This window comes from Lepidochelys kempii, chromosome 2 (assembly GCF_965140285.1).
Source record: "Lepidochelys kempii isolate rLepKem1 chromosome 2, rLepKem1.hap1, whole genome shotgun sequence".
Lineage (NCBI taxonomy): Eukaryota > Metazoa > Chordata > Testudines > Cheloniidae > Lepidochelys > Lepidochelys kempii.
The window spans coordinates 269,859,032-269,874,254 of NC_136381.1; positions in this window are offsets into that span (position 1 = coordinate 269,859,032).

The window sequence follows — 15,223 nt, forward strand, 5'->3', positions numbered from 1 at the left end:
TCCTTCCCAGAGCCCGACCCCTCACCCCCTCCCACACCCAACATTCTGCCCCAGCCCAGAGCCTGACCCCACACCCCCTCCCACACCCAAACTCCCTCCCAGAGCCCCGACCCCGCACCCCCTCCCGCACCCAAACTCCCTCCCAGAGCCCGACCCCTCACCCCCTCCCGCACCCAAACTCCCTCCCAGAGCCCTGACCCCTCACCCCCTCCCACACCCAAACTCCCTCCCAGAGCCCGACCCCTCACCCCCTCCCGCACCCAAACTCCCTCCCAGAGCCCCGACCCCTCACCCCCTCCCACACCCAAACTCCCTCCCAGAGCCCCGACCCCGCACCCAAACTCCCTCCCAGAGCCCGACCCCTCACCCCCTCCCGCACCCAAACTCCCTCCCAGAGCCTGACCCCACACCCCCTCCCACACCCAAACTCCCTCCCAGAGCCCCGACCCCGCACCCAAACTCCCTCCCAGAGCCTGACCCCACACCCCCTCCCACACCCAAACTCCCTCCCAGAGCCTGACCCCACACCCCCTCCCACACCCAAACTCCCTCCCAGAGCCCCGACCCCTCACCCCCCACCGCACCCAAACTCCCTCCCAGAGCCCCGACCCCTCACCCCCCCCCGCACCCAAACTCCCTCCCAGAGCCCCGACCCCCTCCTGTACCCAAACTCCCTCCCAGAGCCCCGACCCCCTCCTGCACCCAAACTCCCTCCCAGAGCCCGACCCCTCACCCCCTCCCACACGCAAACTCCCTCCCAGAGCCCCGACCCCCTCCTGCACCCAAACTCCCTCCCAGAGCCCGACCCCTCACCCCCTCCCACACCCAAACTCCCTCCCAGAGCCCCGACCCCTCACCCCCTGCTGCACCCAAACTCCCTCCCAGAGCCCGACCCCTCACCCCCTCCCGCACCCAAACTCCCTCCCAGAGCCCGACCCCTCACCCCCTCCCGCACCCAAACTCCCTCCCAGAGCCCGACCCCTCACCCCCTCCCGCACCCAAACTCCCTCCCAGAGCCCCGACCCCTCACCCCCTCCCACACCCAAACTCCTTCCCAGAGCCCGACCCCTCACCCCCTCCCACACCCAACATTCTGCCCCAGCCCAGAGCCTGACCCCACACCCCCTCCCACACCCAAACTCCCTCCCAGAGCCCCGACCCCGCACCCCCTCCCGCACCCAAACTCCCTCCCAGAGCCCGACCCCTCACCCCCTCCCGCACCCAAACTCCCTCCCAGAGCCCTGACCCCTCACCCCCTCCCACACCCAAACTCCCTCCCAGAGCCCGACCCCTCACCCCCTCCCGCACCCAAACTCCCTCCCAGAGCCCCGACCCCTCACCCCCTCCCACACCCAAACTCCCTCCCAGAGCCCCGACCCCGCACCCAAACTCCCTCCCAGAGCCCGACCCCTCACCCCCTCCCGCACCCAAACTCCCTCCCAGAGCCCCGACCCCTCACCCCCCCCGCACCCAAACTCCCTCCCAGAGCCCCGACCCCCTCCTGTACCCAAACTCCCTCCCAGAGCCCCGACCCCCTCCTGCACCCAAACTCCCTCCCAGAGCCCGACCCCTCACCCCCTCCCACACGCAAACTCCCTCCCAGAGCCCCGACCCCCTCCTGCACCCAAACTCCCTCCCAGAGCCCGACCCCTCACCCCCTCCCACACCCAAACTCCCTCCCAGAGCCCCGACCCCTCACCCCCTGCTGCACCCAAACTCTCTCCCAGAGCCCCGACCCCTCACCCCCTGCTGCACCCAAACTCCCTCCCAGAGCCCCGACCCCTCACCCCCTCCCACACCCAAACTCCTTCCCAGAGCCCGACCCCTCACCCCCTCCCACACCCAAACTCCCTCCCAGAGCCCCGACCCCTCACCCCCTCCTGCACCCAAACTCCCTCCCAGAGCCCCGACCCCTCACCCCCTCCTGCACCCAAACTCCCTCCCAGAGCCCCGACCCCCTCCTGCACCCCAACATTCTGCCCCAGCCCAGAGCCTGACCCCACACCCCCTCCCACACCCAAACTCCTTCCCAGAGCCCGACCCCTCACCCCCTCCCACACCCAAACTCCTTCCCAGAGCCCCCCAACATTCTGCCCCAGCCCAGAGCCCAACCCCACACCCCCTCCCACACCCAAACTCCTTCCCAGAGACCGACCCCTCACCCCCTCCCACACCCAAACTCCCTCCCAGAGCCCCGACCCCTCACCCCCTCCTGCACCCAAACTCCCTCCCAGAGCCCCGACCCCCTCCTGCACCCCAACATTCTGCCCCAGCCCAGAGCCCGACCCCACACCCCCTCCCACACCCAAACTCCTTCCCAGAGCCCGACCCCTCACCCCCTCCCACACCCAAACTCCCTCCCAGAGCCCCGACCCCTCACCCCCTCCTGCACCCAAACTCCCTCCCAGAGCCCCGACCCCCTCCTGCACCCCAACATTCTGCCCCAGCCCAGAGCCCGACCCCACACCCCCTCCCACACCCAAACTCCCTCCCAGAGCCCCGACCCCTCACCCCCTCCTGCACCCAAACTCCCTCCCGGAGCCCCGACCCCTCACCCCCTGCTGCACCCAAACTCCCTCCCAGAGCCCCGACCCCTCACCCCCTCCTGCACCCAAACTCCCTCCCAGAGCCCCGACCCCCTCCTGCACCCCAACATTCTGCCCCAGCCCAGAGCCCAACCCCTCACCCCCTCCCACACCCAAACTCCTTCCCAGAGCCCCCCAACATTCTGCCCCAGCCCAGAGCCCAACCCCACACCCCCTCCCACACCCAAACTCCTTCCCAGAGACCGACCCCTCACCCCCTCCCACACCCAAACTCCCTCCCAGAGCCCCGACCCCTCACCCCCTCCTGCACCCAAACTCCCTCCCAGAGCCCCGACCCCCTCCTGCACCCCAACATTCTGCCCCAGCCCAGAGCCCGACCCCACACCCCCTCCCACACCCAAACTCCTTCCCAGAGCCCGACCCCTCACCCCCTCCCACACCCAAACTCCCTCCCAGAGCCCCGACCCCTCACCCCCTCCTGCACCCAAACTCCCTCCCAGAGCCCCGACCCCCTCCTGCACCCCAACATTCTGCCCCAGCCCAGAGCCCGACCCCACACCCCCTCCCACACCCAAACTCCCTCCCAGAGCCCCGACCCCTCACCCCCTCCTGCACCCAAACTCCCTCCCGGAGCCCCGACCCCTCACCCCCTGCTGCACCCAAACTCCCTCCCAGAGCCCCGACCCCTCACCCCCTCCCACACCCAAACTCCCTCCCAGAGCCCCGACCCCTCACCCCCTCCCACACCCAAACTCCCTCCCAGAGCCCCGACCCCTCACCCCCTCCTGCACCCAAACTCCCTCCCAGAGCCCCGACCCCCTCCTGCACCCCAACATTCTGCCCCAGCCCAGAGCCCAACCCCTCACCCCCTCCCACACCCAAACTCCTTCCCAGAGCCCGACCCCTCACCCCCTCCCACACCCAAACTCCCTCCCAGAGCCCCAACCCCCTCCCACACCCAAACTCCCTCCCAGAGCCCCGACCCCTCACCCCCTCCCACACCCAAACTCCCTCCCGGAGCCCCGACCCCCTCCTGCACCCAAACTCCCTCCCAGAGCCCCGACCCCCTCCCGCACCCAAACTCCCTCCCAGAGCCCCGACCCCCTCCTGCACCCCAACATTCTGCCCCAGCCCAGAGCCGGACCCCACATCCCCTCCCACACCCAAACTCCCTCCCAGAGCCCAACCCCTCACCCCCTCCCACACCCAAACTCCCTCCCAGAGCCCCGACCCCCTCCTGCACCCAAACTCCCTCCCAGAGCCCCGACCCCTCACCCCCTCCTGCACCCAAACTCCCTCCCAGAGCCCGACCCCTCACGCCCTCCCACACCCAAACTCCCTCCCAGAGCCCCGACCCCTCACCCCCTCCTGCACCCAAACTCCCTCCCAGATCCCTGACCCCTCACCCCCTCCTGCACCCAAACTCCTTCCCAGAGCCCGACCCCTCACCCCCTCCTGCACCCAAACTCCCTCCCAGAGTCCGACCCCTCACCCCCTCCCACACCCAAACTCCCTCCCAGAGCGTGACCCCTCACCCCCTCCTGCACCCAAACTCCCTCCCAGAGCCCAACCCCTCACCCCCTCCCACACCCAAGCTCCCTCTCAAGGCCTCCACCCCAACCCCCTGCCCCAGCCCACAGCCTGCACCCCCTCCCACATCCAAACACCCTCCCAGGGCCCCGACCCCCTCCTGCACCCAAACTCCCTCCCAGAGCCTGACCCCTCACCCCCTCCTGCACCCAAACTCCCTCCCAGAGCCCAACCCCTCACCCCCTCCCACACCCAAGCTCCCTCTCAAGGCCTCCACCCCAACCCCCTGCCCCAGCCCACAGCCTGCACCCCCTCCCACATCCAAACACCCTCCCAGAGCCTGCATCCCCACCCCAGCCTGGTGAAAGTGAGTGAGGGTAGGGGAAAGCGAGCGACAGAGGGTGGATGGAGTGAGCAGGGGCGGGGCCTCGCAGAAGGGGTGGGATGGGCGTGGCCTCATGGAGGGGGCGGGGCAAGTGTCTTTGGGTTTGTGCAATTAGACAGTTGGCAACCCGACCAGGCAGGCATGAGCAAGCCCTGGCTGTGCCAGAAGTAGGGTGACCAGATAGCAAGTGTGAAAAATGGGGACAGGGGGTGGGAGGTAATAGGCACCTATATAAGACAAAGCCCCAAATATCGGGACTGTCCCTATGAAATCGGGACATCTGGTCACCCTAGCCAGAAGAGCACTCCCGGCAGCACAGCCCGCTGGGCACCAGCCAGCGCAGGGGACACCACCCAAATGTCAGGCGGACCACCTCCGCGTGGGCCCAGCTTGTGCGTGCACAGGGGCCCGGACTTGCTGCCGGCCGGCCTGCGTAGCAGCGTACAGAGTTACAGTCTCATCTGTACAGCAGCAGGTCTGTATTCTCATTTCATAAATAAAACTAGTCCCTGTACAGACCAATGTGTTTCAGTGGCGAGGTTAAAATAACACACCATGAATTACACATCAGCACAGCAGTGAGTACTGGTAAGGTGCTGAGAGCCTTCTCCCGGTGACGTCAAGAGCACGCAGCCCCTTGAGAGAACAGGCCCTGGGCACCTCGTACACAATTGCTAACTATTCCTACCCTGTGTACACGGCCTGTTTGCGAGCAGGAGGCGGTAGGGTGGAGATCAGAGGCTGGTGGCTTTGAGGGATGCCGGTTTGGGATTCTTGTCTGGAGAGTTTTCTACCAACATCTGAACCACTGAACCATCTTGACCTGCTCTGAGCAAGTTAAGACAACGTGGTGATGAGAGCACCTGTGCCCTGTCTACACTAGCGCGCCCACTGTTGCTACCTCGACTTCCACTGGCTTCAGTAGGCATTGGATCAGCCCCCCGACAAGCAGCTATGGCAGGTCATGGAGGTGCTAACGTTGGAAGGGGCAAACTCAGGGCAAGATTCTGCCCCCGGAATCCCATGTTGTGTCCGGAGTCAGACTTTGATGCTCAGCTCCCCCTACGGGCATAGACCTGGGGCAGAACTCCGGCCATTTGCTTGAACCTCTGTGGGGGGTGATACGGGACCACGTATGGAGACTTCCCCCTTGGCGAAGAAGAATGACACAGAGTACTTTAGACACTGCAACAGCCAGCAAAGCTGGCATTAGCCACGATGACTTTAGCTTCTTAGGAGTGTAAAAGTAAATGAAAATGTTAATGGCAGTAGAGACAAAATGTCTCTCTCCCTCTGTCCACACGCATAATTCTCACTATTGCACCTGGCTTCCAATCATTAAGAAATCAAAACTTCACAGGTCTTTAAATACTAGCACGTCTTGTCAGATTCTGTTAAGGGCTTGGATTTTGCCGAGGTTTCTTTCTCCCTTCTTGTACGTGCTCCAAGAGGTTAAAATATTGATGATAATGAAAACATACACACTTAAAATAAAACACCACCACCAAGGTGACACAATGGCCCCCCACGGAGTCACATCTCGCCCTCAAAACAGAATTGTCTAATTATAAAGCCAGTGCAGCAAAGAATATGATTGACTGGTTATAATTATGCTATCTGTGTATTTGTATCATTTTTTTAGTTAAAGTTATGAATATTGGCTCTATACTGTCTGTATTTCAAACTTATGCTATGCTTCTGGGTGACACCCCAGACAAGTTGGTCTCAGCTCTGCCCAGCCTTCTTGATGGCCCATTGAGGACCATCCGCTACACAACTGACCTATCGAAAGAAGGCAGATACACCTTGGGACTCAGCAAGGTGTGCAGGGTCCTGCCTATGGACAGAACTCTGAGGTGTTTCCAGGCCATGGGATGGGCAACTTGTCCTTGGGACAAAGAAAGCAGAGATCACATGGCAAGACACTATAAAAAGCTGCTGCAGCTCCTCCATCTGGTCTTCAATCCTGCTTCATTCCTCTGGAGGGACTTGGCTACAAACGGAAGCTCTACACAAAGGACTGAATGATGAACCAAGAACTTTGACATTACTATATGTAATTGATTCCATTTCATAGAATCATAGAATCATAGGATATCAGGGTTGGAAGGGACCTCAGGAGGTCATCTAGTCCAACCCCCTGCTCAAAGCAGGAACAATCCCCAACTAAATCATCCCAGCCAGGGCTTTGTCAAGCCTGACCTTAAAAACTTCTAAGGAAGGAGATTCCACCACCTCCCTAGGTAACACATTCCAGTGCTTCACCACCCTCCTAGTGAAAAAGTTTTTCCTAATATCCAACCTAAATCTCCCCCACTGCAACTTGAGACCATTACTCCTTGTTCTGTCATCTGCCACCACTGAGAACAGTCTAGATCCATCCTCTTTGGAACCCCCTTTCAGGTACTTGAAAGCAGCTATCAAATCCCCCCTCATTCTTCTCTTCCGCAGAGTAAACAATCCCAGCTCCCTCAGCCTCTCCTCATAAGTCATGTGTTCCAGTCCCCTAATCATTTTTGTTGCCCTCCGCTGGACTCTTTCCAATTTTTCCACATCCTTCTTGTAGTGTGGGGCCCAAAACTGGACACAGTACTCCAGATGAGGCCTCACCAATGAGGAATAGAGAGGAACGATCACGTCCCTCGATCTGCTGGCAATGCCCCTACTTATACAGCCCAAAATGCCATTGGCCTTCTTGGCAACAAGGGCACACTGTTGACTCATATCCAGCTTCTCGTCCACTGTAACCCCTAGGTCCTTTTCTGCAGAACTGCTGCCGAGCCATTCGGTCCCTAGTCTGTAACGGTGCATTGGGTTCTTCCGTCCCAAGTGCAGGACCCTGCACTTATCCTTGTTGAACCTCATCAGATTTCTTTTGGCCCAATCCTCTAATTTGTCTAGGACCCTCTGTATCCTATCCCTACCCTCCAGCGTATCTACCACTCCTCCCACTTTAGTGTCATCTGCAAACTTGCTGAGGGTGCAATCCACACCATCCTCCAGATCATTTATGAAGATATTGAACAAAACCGGCCCCAGGACCGACCCTTGGGGCACTCCACTTGATACCGGCTGCCAACTAGACGTGGAGCCATTGATCACTACCCATTGAGCCCGACAATCTAGCCAACCTTCTATCCACCTTATAGTCCATTCTTCCAGCCCATACTTCTTTAACTTGCTGGCAAGAATACTGTGGGAGACCGTGTCAAAAGCTTTGCTAAAGTCAAGGAATAACACGTCCACTGCTTTCCCCTTATCCTCAGAGCCAGTTATCTCATCAAAGAAGGCAATTAGATTAGTCAGGCATGACTTGCCCTTGGTGAATCCATGCTAACTGCTCCTGATCACTTTCCTCTCCTCTAAGTGCTTCAGAATTGATTCCTTGAGGACCTGCTCCATGATTTTTCCAGGGATTGATGTGAGGCTGACTGGCCTGTAGGTCCCAGAATCCTCCTTCTTCCCTTTTTTAAAGATGGGCACTATATTAGCATTTTTCCAGTCGTCTGGGACTTCCCCCGATCGCCATGAGTTTTCAAAGATCATGGCCAATGGCTCTGCAATCACATCCGCCAACTCCTTTAGCACTCTCGGATGCAGCGCATCCGGCCCCATGGACTTGTGCTCGTCCAGCTTTTCTAAATAGTCCCGAACCACTTCTTTCTCCACAGCGGGCTGGTCACCTCCTCCCCGTGCTGTGCTGCCCAGTCCAGTAGTCTGGGAGCTGACCTTGTTCGTGAAGACAGAGGCAAAAAAACCATTGAGTACATTAGCTTTTTTCACATCCTCTGTCACTAGGTTGCCTGCCTCATTCAGTAAGGGGCCCACCCTTTCCTTGTCTTTCTTCTTGTTCCTAACATACCTGAAGAAACCCTTCTTATTACTCTTAACATCTCTTGCTAGCTGCAACTCCAGGTGTGATTTGGCCTCCCTGATTTCCCTCCTGCAATCCCGAGCAATATTTTTATACTCTTCCCTGGTCATTTGTCCAGTCTTCCACTTCTTGTAAGCTTCTTTTTTGTGTTTAAGATCAGCAAGGATTTCACTGTGAAGCCAAGCTGGTTGCCTGCCATATTTACTATTCTTTCTACACATCCTGATGGTTTGTCCCTGTAACCTCAATAAGGTTTCTTTAAAATACACCCAGCTCTCCTGGACTCCTTTCCCCCTCATGTTATTCTCCCAGGGGATCCTACCCATCAGTTCCCTGAGGGAGTCAGAGTCTGCTTTTCTGAAGTCCAGGGTCTGTATTCTGCTGCTCTCCTTTCTTCCTTGTGTTAGGATCCTGAACTTGACCATTTCATGGTCACTGCCTCCCAGATTCCCATCCACTTTTGCTTCCCCTACTAATTCTTCCCGGTTTGTGAGCAGCAGGTCAATAAGAGCTCTGCCCCTAATTGGTTTCTCCATCACTTGTCCCCTACGCTTTCCAAAAACTTCCTGGATTGTCTGTGCACCGCTGTATTGCTCTCCCAGCAGGTATCAGGGTGATTGAAGTCTCCCATGAGAACCAGGGCCTGCGATCTAGTAACTTCCGTGAGTTGCTGGAAGAAAGCCTCGTCCACCTCATCCCCCTGGTCCGGTGGTCTATAGCAGACTCCCACCACGACATCACCCTTGTTGCTCACACTTCTAAACTTAATCCAGAGACTCTCAGGTTTTTCTGCAGTTTCGTACCGGAGCTCTGAGCAGTCATACTGCTCCCTTACATACAGTGCAACTCCCCCACCTTTTCCGCCCTGCCTGTCCTTCCTGAACAGTTCATAACCATCCATGACAGTACTCCAGTCATGTGAGTTATCCCACCAAGTCTCTGTTGTTCTGATCACATCATAATTCCTTGACTGTGCCAGGACTTCCTGTTCTCCCTGCTTGTTTCCCAGGCTTCTTGCATTTGTGTATTGGCACCTGAGATAACTCGCTGATCATCCCTCTTTCTCAGTATGAAGCAGGAGCCATCGCGCGCTCCTGCTTGTGCTTCCTCCCGGTATCCCACTTCCCCACTTACCTCAGGGCTTTGGTCTCCTTCCCCCGGTTTAAAGTTTAAAGCCCTCCTCACTAGATTAGCCAGCCTGCTTGCGAAGATGCTCTTCCCTCTCTTCGTTAGGTGGAGTCCGTCTCTGCCTAGCACTCCTCCTCCTTGGAACGCCATCCCATGGTCAAAGAATCCAAAGCCTTCTCTCCGACACCACCTGCATAGCCATTCATTGATTTCCATGATTCGACAGTCTCTACCCCGGCCTAACCAATTCTAGCTCTAATCCATATATTTTTCCTTTTATGAATAAACCTTTAGATTTTAGATTCTAAAGGATTGGCAACAGCGTGATTTGTGGGTAAGATCTGACTGGTATATTGACTTGAGTCTGGGGCTTGGTCCTTCAGGATCCAGAGAACCTTTCTTCTTTTACTGGGGGGTTGGTTTTCATAACCATTCGTCCCCATAACGAGTGGCACTGGTGGTGATACTGGGAAACTGGAGTGTCTAAGGGAATTGCTTGTGTGGTTAGCTAGTGAGGTAAAACTGAAGTCTTCCCTGTTTGGCTGGTTGGGTTTGCCTTGGTGTGCATAGAAACCCCAGCCTTGGCCTGTAACTGCCCTGCTTTAAGCAGTTTGTCCTGAATTGGCACTCTCAGTTGTGTCCCACCAGAACCAGCATCGTTACAAAGGTCTTTTAAGCACAGCCAGTGCATGATCAACAACCTTGTTCAGACCTTTCTTCCTCTCCCACTTCCATACCCACAGGCCTGCCTGCCATCTCGCTAGGCTGAGCTTTGCTGCTCTTCTTCCTGGGAGACACCCCCAGACAGAGGCTAGGGAGCAATGTGCATCTGAGCTCTGCCAGTCCGGGCATGAGAGGGATGTTATCATCCTAGTGCAGCAGTTCTCAAAGTTCATTGCACTGTGACCTCCGCCCCTTCTGACAACAAAAATTACTACACGGCCCCAGGAGGGGACCAAAGACTAAGCCCCCTTCCTCACTCCCCCCCGAGCCCAGCTGCCCGAGCCCCACCACCTGGGGCAGGGAGGCCAAAGCTGAAGCCCAAGGGCTTCTGCCCTGGCCGGGGGCATGTAACCTTAGCCCTGGGCAGTGGGGCTTGGGTTTCAGACTTGCTGGGGCCCAGGGCCAACACCGGCCTTGGCGACCCCCACTTTGGGGTCCCAACCCACAGTTTGAGAACCCTTGTCTTAGTGCATTTGATTAGAAAGGCAACTGACCATCAGCCAAACAATGAAGCTGGCTCCCCACACAAGGTGGTCTCAATGCACAAAGCAAAGACATGTTAACAGCAGAGAAGCAGGGTTGTTTCTGTCACGGGGCTCTCCGGTGTGACTTGTAACAAAGCACGTGCAAAGTGCTCAGAGGGAAATGAGGTTTTCCAGAGGACAGCAGCTCCTTTAATGCTGGCGTAACCGAGAGCTTTGAACTGACCACCGTTCTCTCACACCCTTCATTCCTAACGAAACCGGGCAAGCAGCCGCTCAGCCCAGGCAGGAGATTTTTGACAATAACAAAATGATCGGGTTCGAGTTGAAAATTATAGGCACTGCAAATCATAGGAAGCCACCAAACTAGGTTGTTTTAGTTGGGATGACTAGGGTTTGAAAACAAGCCTCGGCCAATCAATACCCCACAGTGTGACCGGCTTATTTGGAACAGTTTGCGAATGACTGAGCAAGATTTGAAATGAGTCCACAAAGAGAGGAGTTTTTATCCTGGGAGCCTGGCTGATGAGTTTGGGGGTCCAGTGACTGTGCAACTACTCAGGGGGCCAGGACACTTTTCCAGAGCCCCTTGGACATGCTGGGTGGGGATTCTCTAGGGCTCTGAGAACCACAGAGTTACAAACCTCAGAATCCCAATCCGACTGGTTGACCCCACACCGCATTTGGAACCAGAAGTTCACCGTCAGGCAGCAGCAGAGACGCACACAAAAACGAACACAGTGCAGTGCTGGGTGAAACGTCAACTACGAATAAAACCAAGGAAAAGTTTACGATGTTTTGACAAGGGAAGGAAACTGTTTCTGTGCTTGTTTCATTTAAATCAAGATGGTTAAAAGCAGCATTTGTCTTCTGCACAGTAACATTTCACAGCGGCATTAAGCCACTGGTCAGTTGTAAACTTTTGAAGGAACAACCCTCAGGCTTTGTTCCAAGTGACGAGCAGCCTCCAGCCCCGAGGGGTCCGTAACGCCGAGGCTCTGCTGTAAAATGACTCTGAGGCTAACCCGGAGCAGCAGAAGCACATGGAGAACCACGGTTAACGTCATGAGGCGAGCGGGCTCGACGTAGTCTGGGACAAACAGGGCTCTGCTGGTTTGCTTTGTCCAGGCAGGCTCTCAGTGGCTGTCACTCACCCGTGCAGACATTTCTCGGCATTTCCTTCTCTGTGGAGTCCCTTTGATGCAGGGAGCCCAGCTCCTGCCTCCTCTCCATCCTTGTAATTGGGCGGCGAGGTTCACAGACTTGGAGGACCTGGTAGGGAAAAGGTCATTCAAATGGTGGGAAGAGGCTGCCCTGCGGTGGGGACACAGGTCCCCAGAAGCAGCAGCACTGGGATGAGCCTGCTGGGGTCAGGCCGGCAACTGGTTGATTCCAGAAGGAGCCAACACGAGTGACCCAGGGTCTGTCCAAATGGGTGGAGAGTAGTAATGGAATGACACCCCACCAAACAGCCTCTGCTATACTCCCCCTCATGCTCCGGCTGCTCTGAAACCACCCCGCCCCCCAGCTCAACCCCTCCCGGCGCTGCAGCCCTCCCACCACCACACCTCACCTCCAGCAATGCAGAGCCACAGAAGGGACAAAATACTGCGCGACCCTCGACCCTGCCTGCACAGGGCAAGAGCTGGCGTGGGTGTGGCACCCGGCTCCCTTGGGTAGGTGGCATGGCTCATGGAAACTACAGGGCTCATCCCTCAGTTTGACTCCGGATTTGAGTGCAAAGCCTTTGCATGGGTTTGTACAGCACCAAGCACACCTACAGCACCATATCACCAGCTCTGCCATATTTGTGGCGCCAGGGGGCCAAGCTGGGGGGCTGCACTGGGACAGCCCATGGCACTTGTGCAGATGTGGGGCCTGTCACAGACCCAGGATTCACTGCACCTCTGCCCCTATGGGGTCTCCTTTAGGGTTCAGCGCTCCAGAACCCACATCCCTCTCCCTCCAGACCAGGAGTTTAGGCTTGCAGCCCCCGCTTGCAATTCACTGTGATTATCCCAGCAGCTCTGACCTTAGTCCAGCACCTGCATCTCACTCTCCCAGGGCTTTGGTGGGGATTACTAGAGACCAGCCAGCTGTCACAATGCCCAGTACATTTATTTAGGACAAAAACAGCACAGGGAGGGTCCTAGTGGCTTCTCCATCGCTGGATATTTTGAAATGAAGATTGGAAGGGTTTGGAACTTCTTTAAAGAGATGCTCTAACTCGGAAGTTGTGGTTCCGGGGAAGTCCTCTGGCCTGTGTTATGCAGGAGGTCAGACTGATCCCAATGGTCCCTGCTGGCCTGGGAATGTCTGAAAACATGTAATAAAACACATGCTAATTTACCAGGTGTTACCCATCTCCCCCATGGAGACCCTGGCAGGTTCTGGTCCCTCAGCCCCTGCCAGTCTCTTGGTTACAGTCGCATGTCAGTTCAGGGCTCAAAGGAGGGTCACTGAGTGAGTCCAGGCTGCTTCTTGGTACCAAAAGCCTGTTTTCTGTCTCCAGAATCTGATCAGCGCCAGTCTGGGGCCTGGTCCACACTGCAGGGTTAGGTCGATGCAGCTGCCTTGCATCGACCTAGCTGTGGCCTTGTCTTCACTTAAATCTGGCTCCTGCCGATGTCAGGGCCTCTCTGCGCCGATTCAGTCACACCGCCTCCCCGAGCGGCATAGAGACACGAGCGATATAAGTAGGTCGACGCAGTGTGAGTGTAGACACGGCATTGCTCACATCGACCGCTACTGGCCCCCGGGAGCCCTCCCACCAGGCCCTGCACTGACAGTAAAATTGATACAAGCGCTCCCGGTGAGGGGACACACCGCCCGCGCAAGGAGCAATGTGTGCACACGCCTAAGCAATTTAATAGCTGCGTGCCGACGTAAGTTAGGTCGCCAGCATTTGGCCACGTAGACGCGGCCGAGGCAATGGTGGTATCTCTCTGCAGCAGGGTGACCAGATAGCAACTGTGAAAAAAAACGACAGGGGGTGGGGGTAATAGGCGCCTAGATAAGAAAAAGTCCCAAAAAACAGGACTGTCCCTATAAAAACAGGACATCTGGTCACCCTACTCTGCAGTGATTTACAGTAATTACCCCCCACTGATTTTAGTTCCTGCAGCAAGGTCAGTTACTGTCCCTCATGGAGCCAGAGTGCAATCCCCAGCTCCCGGAGATACAGAGAACACTGAGAGATACCAAAGCCTGTGAATGGTCCAGGTGCCCATCCCAGCACATCTCAGTAGAACAGTCCGCTGAGCTTTCCACGCTTTTGAGGGCTCACTTCTGGCACAGCAGCTGGTGTGGAAAAGCATCCCCGGAGCACGTGCTGTACGTTGGGCTGTTTACAAGTTGGATAGTAAAATGCAGGAAAAGGAGATTGTTTGCAAAGTGCTGTTTCTAAGACTAAAGCCAAGTTGAAGTATTTTAGAGGCAGCTTATATCTACACAACCTTTATTATTATTAAATATTTATATTACAGTAGCAGCCAAAAGTCCAAGCAGGTTCCCTGACCTGGAGAGCTTCCTGCTAAATGACTCGCCCTGTAGCACCAATAAGCTGTGGTACTGGGGGACCGACGGTGGCGACAGAGACACCGGATTGGATAGCAGGATGGGCTATAGGGAAACAGGGATTCCTGAGTTCTCGCCCCTGTTCTCACACGACTTTCCCATAGCCTTGGTGGGGAATTCTCTTAGGGCACTTTGTGGAGGATCTGGGTGGCCAATTCTGAATGCTCAGAAAACACAGGGAAATATGATCTAGATGAAATCACTACAAGGTGGGTGCACAACTGGTTGAAAGATCGGACTCAAAGCGGAGTTATCAATGGTTTGCTGCCAAACTGGGAGGGTGCATCTAGTGTGGTCCTGCACCTTCACCCACCACAAGACCAAGCTTCCTCTCTGCCTCTAGCATATCATGTGGCAGTGAGTTCCACAGGTTAATTATGCACTGTATAAAAATGTCCTTGTATTCCCTTTCAGTTTCATTGTGTGGGGGTCCCCTCATTCTCTGGTCACAGGAAAGTGTGAATGGGATTCACCTTCTCTGGACCAGTCGTTATTTTGGTATCTATTTCATTCCCTCTCATGTGACTCCTCTGTAAACAGATCTAATCGTACCAATCCCTCTAGCCTTTTTCATTGCCCATCTTTGGAGTCCATCTGCTTCAGCTCTTTTTTACTAACTCACTTAAACCCCCTATGTTTTCTGTCACCTCTGATGACCACTTTTTTCTCCTCCTTGATATTTACTCTCATCACCTACATCCTCAGGTCAGTGCCCCTTTGCAGTCCCAGTGCCCCTGTGGCTCCCAGCCCAAACCTTTCTCCCTCTCCTGGATCCTCTCTCTGTATTACAGTCCCCATGTCTGGAATCATCTCCCCATGGAATCTCCTAAGCCGACCGGTCACCAATAGTATAAGCAAATGCAATGCCCATCTCCCACCCATGGCACTTTCCTGACATTCTGTATCTAAGCAAACCTGTCACCTGCTTGGCTGCTTTTCTTACCCTGCGTTTGTAAAGACTTCCTTTTCATTGCGCAGC